The sequence below is a fragment of the Mustela nigripes genome, chromosome 14 (assembly GCF_022355385.1).
Source record: "Mustela nigripes isolate SB6536 chromosome 14, MUSNIG.SB6536, whole genome shotgun sequence".
In the NCBI taxonomy this organism is placed as follows: domain Eukaryota; kingdom Metazoa; phylum Chordata; class Mammalia; order Carnivora; family Mustelidae; genus Mustela; species Mustela nigripes.
Window position 1 is genome coordinate 32,489,756 of NC_081570.1, and position 12,399 is coordinate 32,502,154.

Sequence of the window (12,399 nt, forward strand, 5' to 3'; positions counted from 1 at the left end):
GAGGAGGAGCCCGCCGCTGTCCTCGGACTCGGCGCCCCCGGGAACCCCGTCTGACTCCCCCGGGGCCTGCCTGGGGGAGGGGCGGGAGGCGCGGAGCCGCCGCTTCCCGGCTGAGGGGCAGCAGCAGCTGAGGAAGAAACGCCGCGGGGGAGGGAGGGACCCAGCCCTCGCCGCCCGCCAGGCCCCAGCCGGGACGCGGGCCCCCTGCCCCGCCCGCCGCCCACCCCGCACCGCGGCCACGGCCGAGAAAGGAGAGGGCGTCTCGCGGAGGGCAGCCCCTGCCTCTGTCCCGGGAGATGCCCCAGCCCCGCCTCCTCGCCCGCCCGCCGCCTCGACCCCGCCGCCCCGGCGGCGGACACTCACCTCAGGCTGCGCAGGCCGGGACGGCCCGGCCGAGCCCCCGGCCGCTGCGTGCGTCTCCGCCTCCCGGGAAAGGTCCCAACGGCGCCTGGTGCGAGCGGCCGAGGCCCCGAGCAGCGCCGAAAGCGGCGGCGGCAGCGGGAGCAGCCAACATCCGGGGCCGCGCACCCGGAACTACTTCCCGACCCGCTCCCCTCCCGCCCCCGCCGTCGCCCCCGCCTCCCGCGACGTCGCTGCGCCACCAGCACGGCGTCGGCGGCGTCCCCTCCCCTTCGCGGATAAGGCCGCGGCAACGCGCGCGGGATCCCTCCGCTGGGACAAGTAGTGCCCTGGGACGCCGGGGTAGCTCCCTCAGCGCAACCCGTATTTTGGAGTTACGAGCGATTTGGGGTCCCTGCGCCTCTGAGTGGCGGCTAGGAAGTGGGGACGGCTGGGACAACCCCGTAGTTGACAGCAGGGACCTTTGGCCTTGGACCCTGCCCACGGATTCATCGGGCCCCATGCCGGGGAGGAATGGCGCTTCGTGACCTTCCCCCCCCCCCCCGCCCCCTTGGTAGCGGCAGGCACCCCGGCCTCTCCGGGGAAACCAGACTCTTTTTCCAACTTTGCACAGAGCGGGTTCTACAGGCCCCAAATAAGGGCACCTTGGCCCTTCAGGACCTTCCTTTTAGAACAAGTCCCGGATTCTAGGCCCATCTGCCGAGGCTTGACCCTGTCCTATCCTTAGTTTCCTTCTTAAAACAGAGTAGCTGGGACTCTAAAGGCCCTTCTGATTCTAAAATAGTTGCCCAGGGGGCACCTGGGTGGCTCAGTGGGTTAAATCTCCTGCCTTCGACTCAGGTCATGGGATCAAGCCTGCCGGGCTCTCTGATAAGCAGGAAACCTGCTTCCCTTCCTCTTTCTCTCTGCCTGCCTCTCTGCCTACTTGTGATCTCTATCAAATAAATAAATAAAATATTTAAAATAGTTGTTCAGGTTATGGTCCTTCCTATCAACAGGTGGAACCTTTTGAAGAGTAGTTCGGAAGATCTGTGAACTTTGGAATTTCCTTCTACGTCAATCTTCACTGATTCTCTAAACTATTAGCACTGCTAATCTGCCCTGTAATTTCATACTTAATTACATTCAGACCTCTAATTTGCTATTGCTTCATTGGGTTAGTCGCATATATATAAGCAAGAACCAACCATACTTTTGAACTCAAAGTAGGTGTTCAATATTTGGATACTCAGATATTTGTTGGATGAATACTAGGTTGATTGGATGAAGAGAAAAGAAGAGGCCTGAACCAGTTGACCCTGGGAACCTTTTTTGACATAGTCTGGTAAAGATCAGATAAAGATATCAGGTAGTTAAAGAACTGAGTACCCAGTTCCCAGTACAGATTGAACACCTGCCATTTGCTAAGCATTTATTCCTTTTCTGTTTTAAGACTCTAGCAAGAGGGGCACCTAGGTGGCTCAGTGTTTGGTTAAAGCCTCTGCCTTCAGCTCAGGTCATGATCCCGGGGTCCTGGGATCAAGCCCCGCATTGGGCTCTCTGCTCAGCGGGGACCCTGCTTCCTTCTCTCTCTCTCTCTCTGCCTGCCTCTCTGCCTACTTGTGATCTCTGTCAAATAAATAAATAAAATCTTTTAAAAACGAAAAAAAAAAAAAAAAGACTCTAGCAAGATTCTAGGGGCCCCTGGGTGGCTCAGTGGGTTAAAGCCTCTGCCTTTGGCTCAGGTCATGATCGCGGGTCCTGGGATCAAGTTCTACATCAGGCTCCGTGCTCAGCAGAGTCTGCTTCTCTTTTTCCCTCTGCCTCTCCTCTACTCAGGTACACGCATGCTCTGTCTCTCAAATAAATAAATAAAAATCTTAGAAAAAGCAAGATTCTGAAAATAAAAAGATTAATTTGTCCAACAAATATTTGCCAGTCACTACTAAGGTTGTTAGACACTACTTTAGTGCTTGGGATATATCAGCAAACAGTAGAAAGAAAGGAGAAAACATATCCTTTCCTTTTGGAGTTTTCATCTATTATGAGGGAAAAGGCGATTAACATAGCAAAATTATTGGGGCGCCTGGGTGGCTCAGTGGGTTAAAGCCTCTGCCTTCAGCTCAGGTCATGATCCCAGGGATCTCTGCTCAGCGGGGAGCCTGCTTCCTCCTCTCTCTCTGCCTGCCTCTCAGCCTACTTATAATCTCTGCCTGTCAAATAAATGAATAAAATCTTCTAAAAAAAATAACAAAATTATTTAGTGTGTTAAAAGGTATTTGGTGTTATGAGGGAAAATAGAGTAGGGTAAGGCATATGAAGAAAACTGGAAGAGGGTGGAACTTGAGTTTTTTTTTTTTAACAACAGTTGTTTATTTACCAATAATGGGTTTATTTGTTCAACAAATATCAGCCAAACCATGCATTAGGTGCTGGGGCTTCCATGGAGAACAAGCCAAAGTTCTGAGCTGGTGGACTCCCCAGCTAGCAGAGACCACTTGCCAGGTGCATTCCCGTGTCCCATGCAATGCTTTCACAAGTGTGTGAGAAAGGACTCCTGTCCTCATCTTTGCAGCTAAGGAAACAGTCTCGGGAGAGAACAAACAGCCAGGATTCAAACCTGAGGTCTTCAGAGTCCAACCCCCTTTCTGGCTTCACCTCAGCTGAGATGTTGTATTTTTCTGTTGCGTTATACCTCACCTCTTTCATCATGGAAACTCGTGCATTAATCTAAGTGAATGGCCTTAGGCTGGTATTGGGGCAAAAGGGAGGGAGAAAAGGAAAATATTTAGAGGAGAGGGAGGACTTATCAAAACATCTAGACAGGTGGAACAAAGTAATAGGGGTGGCAAAGAGGATTTAGGGGAAGAAAAATGAAGGTAGACTCAGAATCTTCCAGTTCTGGTTTCAGGGGCTGAGATTTTAAAGTCATCGGAGAGCCCAATCCCTCATGTGACTTTAATGAGAAACTCAAAAGACGGTGAGGGAGGGAGCGGTGCCTTTGTCTGGGAGTGTCCCAGGCAGAAGGGAGAGCTAGTAGAAAGCCCTGGAGGCAAAAGCATTCCTGGAAGTGTTAGACACAGTGAAGAATCCAGGACACATAGAGCAGGGTGAGCAACTGAAACCAGAATGGGCTGATAAGGTCAGAATGGGGTCTTGAAGGCCATTGTAAGCATCTTGACTAAAATAAAACCACCACAGGGCTCTGAACAGAGGAGTGATAGGCAGTTCTTGCATTCAAAAGACCACTCTAGCTACAGTGCTAAGAGTAGAGTGCAGAGACAGCATTGCAAGTCAGAGGCTCCACTGTCCTGGTTCAAGACAAGAACTTGGACCAGGCTGATAGAGTGAGTAGGAAAAATAGGACACAGTCTCTATATTTTAACAATTCACAGTACAATGGGAAACAAATAGATTAGACAATCACAATACACTGATAACAGAAAGAGTATTCTGAAGAAGCAGCTACCATTGCTAGCTTTTCTGAGAGAGGGTAGAAGATGGGTCTTCTACCAATTGCCAAGAGAATTGGAAGTCTCTAGTTCTTTTTTGGGCCATTGGGTGAATCCTTGGTAATACGGCTAAAATTTGTCTTCTTCCCACCCCTTCAGATCTCAAAATCCATCATCATCTGAGTGGGGCTAGAGACAGAAGGGTTGTAAAGAGCAGTCTGGGTCATGCACTTCAGAATATGGGGAAAACTGAGATTATCGCCATTTGTCAGAGGAAGAACCTATGGCCCATAGTCACCAAGTTTTAACCTGAGGCCAGGATCGAGGTCATCAAAGTCCCAGAAAAGAAGACTCTCTGAGTCACTTGATGGGGTCAGCCAGATGATGGGGTAAAGGAATAGAAAGACTTGTACCTGGATAGCTGCCAGAAAGGGGTTGGGGGCTTGGGGATCAGCAGCCCTTGAGAAGGAAAGAAACACAAGTCCCAGAATGTCAAAGATGGAAGAGCTCACCCCACACCCTGACCCTTCCAGGAAAAGTTGTAATGACCATAGCAGCAGGGCGCTATGGTGGGCTTCTGGGACTTGGTAGGACTGGGGAGGAAAAGCTTAAAGCTCAGACTGGGAAGGCAGACCTGGGTTCAAGCTCGTCTTCCATGGTTTACTTCTGTGTGCCTGTATCAAGCAGTTTAGTTTCACTTAGTCTCTATTTCTTGTCTGTTAAATGGAAACAAGAATCATAGCTACATAGCAAAAAAAAAAACAAAACATGCACATGCTGCCATAAATAAAGACCCCCAGGGGTGCCTGGGTGGCGCAGCGGGTTGAGTATCTGACTTGATTTCCTCTCTGATTTCCTCTCTTCTGATTTCCATCTTCCATCTTCCTTTGATCTTAAGGTCATGAGATCAAGCCCGGCATCCAGCTCTGTGCTGAGCGTGGAGTCTGCTTGGGTTTCTCTCTCTCTCTCCCTCTGCCCCTTCTTCCCACCTTCTCAAATAAATAAATCTTTTAAAAATATAGTATTAATGGGCACCTGGGTGGCTCAGTGGGTTGGGCCGCTGCCTTCGGCTCGGGTCGTGATCTCAGGGTCCTGGGATCGAGTCCCGCATCGGGCTCTCTGCTCAGTGGGGAGCCTGCTTCCTCCTCTCTCTCTCTGCCTGCCTCTCTGCCTACTTGTGATCTCTCTCTGTCAAATAAATAAATAAAATCTTTAAAATATATATATATGTATTTTAAAAATAATAATTAATTAATTAATAGAAATAAAGGCCCCGAAGGGCATTATTATGGATGAGGTCAGCACAGAAGAGAGGAGTTCACACAGATCACACAGGTGGGGTGGGGACAGGAAGCAGGAGGGCCCTCAAAGAGGAGATCAACTCAGGGGACAGAGCCTTAAGAGAAACAGATTGCTCAGAGCAGTGACATAGAGGTTTTATTGTTTTGTGTTGTTTGTAATCTTTTCCCAGCCTCACGTGGATTATAAATTTCTTGAAAGAAATACAGCCCTGAGCTGGGCTTCCAACTGCCCTACAAAAACCTTGATTCACCTGCCCAGGCTGTTCAACAGCAGAATGTTCAAAGATTCCTGTGACCCCCAGCCACTTAGACAAATGAGGCTTTACCTGATTCTTTTCTCTCTCTTCCTGTATTGTCAGAGGAAAGCAGAAAACGAGGAATAAATTTAAAATGAGCCAAGACCTACAAGAGGAAGATAGAAAAACATGAGAGAGTCCCTCCTATTATTTCCAGCCCTGGAGGATTCTTCTCAATTCCCTGGATATCTTTAGATAATACTTTATATTTCATGTATTGAATGAACAACAACAGCAAAGCCTATTTACAAAGGCCACTGTGAAGCTCTCAGCACCACACACGCTATTTTTTTTTTAAAGGTTTTATTTATTTGACAGACAGAGATCACAAGTAGGCAGAGAGGCAGGCAGAGAGAGGAGGAAACAGGCTCAATGCTGAGAGCCCGATGTGCTCGACCCCAGGACCGTGGGATCATGACCCGAGCTGAAGGCAGAGGCTTTAACCCACCGAGCCACCCAGGCGCCCCCACACATGCTATTTTTAAAGACAGCACCTGGGAGTTGGGTGTTGGTCACTGTGCATACTTAACTAGCATTCACAAATCATTTACTGAGACCCTACTCTATACCTTGCTTTGGACTGAATACTAGAGAGTCAAAAAGGAATAAATAAATTCTCTATTTTCAATGTGCTCCTAGGCTTCTGGAGAAGCAGACATGTAAACAATTTCAATACAATTGGGTCGAGATGTGTACTTGTGCCATGGAAACAGCGAAGAAGCAAGGCTTAACTTAGATTAGATGGGGATGTGGGCACCCCCCCCAAAAAAAACCACTAAGACTAAGTCTGAATTAATGAGTAGGAGCTTGCCGTGTACAGACAGAAGCAAGGCTGGAGTGGAGGAAGAAAATCTGGGGTAGCAGAGGACAGTTTGCATAAAGTCAGAGGTCGGGTGAATACGAGAAAATTTGAGGCCATGGAAATGACAGTCGTGTGGGTGGTCATTAAACATGAGTGAGTGATAGCAATAACTAACTCATAAAACTGTACCATACCACTGTATGTAAACCATCTATCATTTGAATTCCTGTCCTCTAGGAGCTTGGTATTAACTTCAGATTATTCTATCAGTACAGCAGAAGAAAGGAGTAGCTTAGAATCTTTCTCCCCAGCAGAAGGCAGTAGTCAAAACTTATTCCAAGTTCTAACCATGCATCTGCTCAAGTACACTCATACCATCTATCTTCCCCGCACTGTAACCCATGTCCTGAGCTGGTGCCGTATTCCATTTTCCTTTGTAACCACCTTCTCAAACCTTCATTTGCCTCCACTCAGGATCAACCAAGCTAATTAAGAGCCAGAATGAAAGACAGAAGGGCATCGAGACAGCTGAACAAATATTAACATATACATAGATTAAATAAAGTATTTACATTATGTGTAAGGAATGGTGTAGAAAAAATTTGGGTGGTGCTAGGAAGAGTGAGTCAGGAGATAGATGTTCAAATGGAGTGGGATTAGAGAAATCTCCTCTCTTCCAGTTAGCTAGCAGTATCTTTTGGAATGATTGAATGAAAAAACCTGGTTAGCAGGAAAAGAAAGCCAAGGTTTGCAGCTCAAAAGAGCCTGAAACTCTGGGTACAAACATGGTAGTTGAGAAACAATTGTTTGAGATGGGATTGGGAGGGAGGCAAACCATAAGAGACTCTTAATCTCACAAAACAAATTGAGGGTTGCGGGGGTAGGGAGAGGGTGGTTGGATTATGGACATTGGGGAGGGTATGTGCTATGGTGAGTGCTGTGAAGTGTGTAAGCCTGATGATTCACAGACCTGTACCCCTAGGGCTAATAATACGTTATATATTAATTAAAAAAAAAAAGAAACAATTGTTTCAAGTTGACCTATTTCATGTGTAATGAGCTGAATAAGAACAATCAAGAAACCCTAGCATGGTGGGAGAGTGGCTAATAATTATTGAGTGTTCCTTGTGTTATTAGGAATATGATGACCCCTGTCATACTTTTTAGTTTAATCCGTAGAGCAAAACGATGAGGTGGTCATCCCCATTTTATTTATTTGTTTTTCTAAAGATTTTATTTTTTTTGAGTAATGTCTATACCCAGTGTAGGGCTGGAACTCACAAACTCAAGATCAAGAGTCACATGCTCTACCTACTAAGCCAGCCAGATACCAGGTCATGCCCCTTTTAAAGAAGAAGAAATAGAGGCTCCGTAGTGAGAGTGGTAGTCAGGATTTGAACCCAGAACTTCTTGGCTCTAGGCTTATCTTCAAAGACCATCTAAACCATCAGTTCACATAGATATGAGAATTGTAAACTCCTGGGTGCTAGCCACTGCAAGAGTATATTACATCTAAGTATAACCTCAAGAAAGCTTTCAAACCTTGTTAGAGGGGCACCTGGGTGGCTCAGTCAGTTAAACGTCTGCCCTCAGCTCAGGTCATGATTCTGGGGTCCTGGGGTTGAGCAAGCCCCACATCAGTCTCCCTGCTTAGTGGGGTGTCTGCTTCTCCCTCTCCCCCACTCCCTGTTCATGCAGGCTCTCTCTCTCTCAAATACATAAATAAAATCTTTAAAATTAAAAAATTAAAAATCTTGTTAGAAACAGTTGGGGTTGGGAAGTACACAGAAAGTCCCAAAGAATTCTCTTCATTTTTTTCTATAGACACACAGTGCAAATAGTTTTTGCTGCCTGAGGGGGCAAGGTAGCTGAAAATCTGTTTTGCAACCAAAAAAAAAAAAAAAAAGGGAGAGAGAGAGAGAGAAATCAAGAGAACAGTTGTAGACCATTTTATTGTTCCCAAACAATTTACTGTGTCTCTCACAGATAGATTCTGGATGGACCGTACTTCCCTCACTCCTTGGGCAGCAGGCTTGATTACGAGACTTGCATTAGCCCATGAAATGTGTGAGTGGATGTACGAGCCACCATCAGATGGAAGATTTAAGAGTCAGCGTGCTTCGCTATGATTTCCTTCCCTGCTGCCCCGATGACCAGCAGCATTCAGGATAAAGGCTAATGGAGAGGTCTAATCCCAGAGTGAAGACAACATGCAGCAAAGCTACAGCTGACCTGGAAAAGACACAAAGCGTAAGGGAGAAAAACAACTTTTGCTCATTGAGTCATTGAAATTTGGGAGTCACTACCATTGTATAACAGAGCCTATCCTGACTCATGTAGACTCCTGCTGAATTTTTTCCCTTTGGTGATCCAAATTTCTGCTGTCATCCCTGGGTATAAAAGACAGTTTGGGAAGGATGAGAAAATACAGCAAAGGGGGCACCTGGGTGTCTCATTTGGTTAAGGGCCTGCCTTTGGCTCTGTCATGATCCCAGGGTCCTGGAATTGGGCTCCATGTCAGGCTCTCTGGTCAGTGGGGAGACTGCTTCTTTCTCTCCCTTTGCTTCCTGCACTGCCTCCTGTGTTTTCTCTCGGTCTCTCTGTCAAATAAATAAAGAAAGAAAAAAGAAAAGAAAACATAGGAAGTTGAATGATTGATGTAATGTGGTGAAAGGGTTTAAAACAAAAGATTTTTGGAGTGCCTGGGTGGCTCAGTTGGTTAAGTGTCTGACTCTTAGGTGTCTTGGCTCGGGTTATGATCTCGCAGTGGTGTGATCGAGCCCCGCATCAGGCTCTCCACTCAGGGCAGAGTCTCTGTCAGATTCTCTCTCCTTCTCCCCTTTGCCTCCCCAAAATAAATAAATAAAATCTTTAAAATAGAAGAGGGTTTTTTTTTTGATATTTTTATTTTTTTAGGTAACCTCTACACCCAACATAGGGCTCGAACTCACAAACCCAAGAAAATCAAGAATAGCATACTCCACTGGCTGAGCCAGCCAGGTACCCCATAAAAGAGAAGATTGGAAACTCAGTCTTTTTTTTTTTTTTAAAGACTTTATTTATTTGACAGACAGAGATCACAAGTAGCAGAGAGGCAGGCAGAGAGAGAGAGAGCAAGGAAGCAGGCTCTCCACCGAGCAGAGAGCGAGACGTAGGACTTGATCCCAAGACCCTGAGATCGTGACCCAAGCTGAAGGCAGAGGCCCAACCCACTGAGCCACCCAGGCACCCCTTGAAACTCAGTCTTCATCTATGGGCTTAGACAAGACTTAATAAGGATAAGGGGCGCCTGGGTGGCTCAGTGGGTTAAAGCCTCTGCCTTCGGCTCAGGTCATGATCCCAGGGTCCTGGGATCGAGCCCCACATCGGGCTCTCTGCTCAGCGGGGAGCCTGCTTCCTCCTCTCTCTCTCTGCCTGCCTCTCTGCCTACTTGTGATCTCTGTCAAATAAATAAATAAAATCTTAAAAAAAAAAAAAAGACTTTATAAGGATAAGATAGGTTCCAGTGACTATGTCATGTCCCACAGGAAGTTGCAAAGATTAGGATATGGTCTCTGTGCTTGAGATAAGGGCCATCCTCACATTCATTTTTTAATTTATTTTTATTTTTACTTTTTAAAGATTTTATTTTATTTATTTATTTGACAGAGAGAGAGAGAGAGATCACAAGCAGGTGGAGAGGCAGGCAAAGAGGGAGGAGAAAGCAGGCTCCCCGCTAAACAGAGAGCCCAGGACCCCAGGATCATGACCTGAGCCGAAGGCAGAGGCTTTAACCCACTGAGTCACCCAGGTGCCCCAATAAATAAAATCCTTTAAAAAAATTCCACATAACAGTGAGATCATATGGTATTTGCCTTTCTCTGATTGACTTATTTCACTTAGCATAATGCCCTCTAGTTCCATCCATGTTGTTGCAAAATGGCAAGAGTTCATTCCTTTTTGATGGCTGAGTAGTATTTCATTATATATATATAATGAGAATCTAAAAATGAATGGGAATTTTAAAATGAATGAGAATAGCCAAACTATGGAAACAGTCCATATATATATATATATATATATATACACACACACCATATCTTCTTTGGACATCTGGACTGGCTATTCTAACCTAGCACTCTAGCAGGTGTGTGACACCAACAAAGCACTCAATATATATATATATATATATATATATATAGTTTAATTTTCTATTTTTTTATTAACATATAATGTATTATTAGCCCCAGGGGTACAGGTCTGTGAATCGCCAAGCTTACATACTTCACAGCACTCACCATAGCACATACCTTCCCAATGTCCATAACCCAACCACCCTCTCCCTACACACTCAATATATTTTTATAAAATTTTGTTGAACTAATGCTATGGAATGATCTTGAATTATAATTCGTGTGTCTTAACTTTCCACAAAGGCTCTTCCTATGTTTTGTATTGCCCACTTGGGTTAAGGGATCTTGGAGGAGAAGGCTATGGTAATATATTTTTTTCCAATTTTACTGAGAAATAATTTACATACACCACTGTATAAATTTAAGGTGTATTGCATGATGGCTTGATTTATATATATTGTAAAATTATTACCACAATAAGTTCAGCTAACATTCATCTTCTCATACACATACAATAAAAGGAAAAGAAAAAAGAAAAAATTTCCTTGTGATGAGAACTGTCAGGATTTATTCTTTTAACATCTTTCCTATATATCATACAGCAGTGTTAACTGTACTCATGTTGTATATTATTTATCTTATAATTAGAAGTTTGTACCTTTGGGCCACCTTCCTCCAATTCCCCCTCCCTCCACCCTCTGCCTCTGTTAGCAACAAGTCTGATCTTTCCCTATGAGTTTTGTTTCATTTTTAGATTCCTCATATAAGTGAGATCATACAGTTTTGCCTTTCTCAGTCTGACTTATTTTACTTACCATAATGCCTTCAAGTTCCAGTCATGTTTTTCCAAATGGTAGGATTTCCTTGTGTGTGTGTGTTTTTTAATGGCTGAATAATTTTCCATTGTATGTATAGGCAGTCTTCTTTTTTGTTTTCTTTTCCTTACGTAAGCTCTACTCTCAACATGGGGCTTGAACTCTTGACCCTGAGGGCAAGAGTCACATGCTCTATGGACTGAGCCAGCCAAGCACCCCCTATACCACAACTTCTCTATCCATACATCCATCAGTGGACAGTTAGGTTGTTTCCATGTCTTGGTTATTGTAAATAATGCGGCTATGAACATGGGATTGCAGGTATCTTTTGAATTAGTGTTTTTGTTTTCTTTGGATATATTCCCAGAAGTGTAATTGCTGGATCATATGGTAGTTCTATTTTTAGTTTTTTGAGGATTCTCCATACGGTTTTCCACTGTGGCTGTGCCAATTTCCAATCCCACCAATGGTGTGGAAGGGTTCCCTTTTCTTCATATCCATGCCAGCATTTGTCTCTTGCCTTTTTGATGATGGCCATTCTGACCGGTATGAAGAGATATGTCATTGTGTTTCTAATTTGCATTTCCCAGATGACTAGTGATGTGAAGCATCTTTTCATATACATATTGGCCTTTCATGTCTTCTTTGGAGAAATGGCTACTCAGGTCCTATGCCGATTTTTTCACTTGGATTGTGGCTTTTGCTACTGACTTGTATGAGTTTTTTGTATATTTTAGATATTATCCCCTTATCAGATAGATGGTTTGCAAATATTTTTTTTCCCCCACTCTGGAGGTTTTTTTCACCTTGTTGATGGTTTCTTTTGCTGTGCAGAAATTTCTAGTTTGATGTAGTTTGATGTAGTTTATTTGTAGTTGGTGCTTTAGGTATCATATTTATGGTAATATTATTAGCAAATTTTTATATAATACCCCACAATTTATATGCATTTCATTTATTTGAAATGCCACAGAAATAAAAAATGTCTAGAACATTAACATCTGTGGGGCTGGAGCATTGTAGGCACTCAGTAAAGGCATGCAAACCTCCCTGAGTAAATTACAGAGAATAGAAAACCTTGAAGAGCCCAGGGGACTTGGCAATGAGAAATGTAGCTTGAAGTGCACTGTGGATCAATTCTTTAATGGGACCAAACTAAGAGACTATCCAGATGAAGATCAAACTCAGGCAAACAAAGGTGCAGGGCCCTGAGGCATTTTCAAAGAGAACAGAGCAGTAACTGAAAAACTTTTCTTAGAACATCTAGAAGCAAGCATTGAAG

At 44.7% G+C, this 12,399-nt stretch overlaps 1 protein-coding gene across 2 annotated transcripts in view; it reads right to left on the bottom strand.

Moving 5' to 3' along the window:
• Positions 1 to 575, bottom strand: part of FOXJ3 (forkhead box J3) — a 155,459-nt gene extending 154,884 nt beyond the window's left edge. For both annotated transcript variants that reach the window (XM_059374362.1, XM_059374361.1), the window contains exon 1: positions 364 to 575. The gene's annotated coding sequence lies outside the window, so the exon portion shown is untranslated. The remainder of the gene's footprint in view (positions 1 to 363) is intronic.
• Between the last annotated feature and the right edge of the window lie 11,824 nt (positions 576 to 12,399).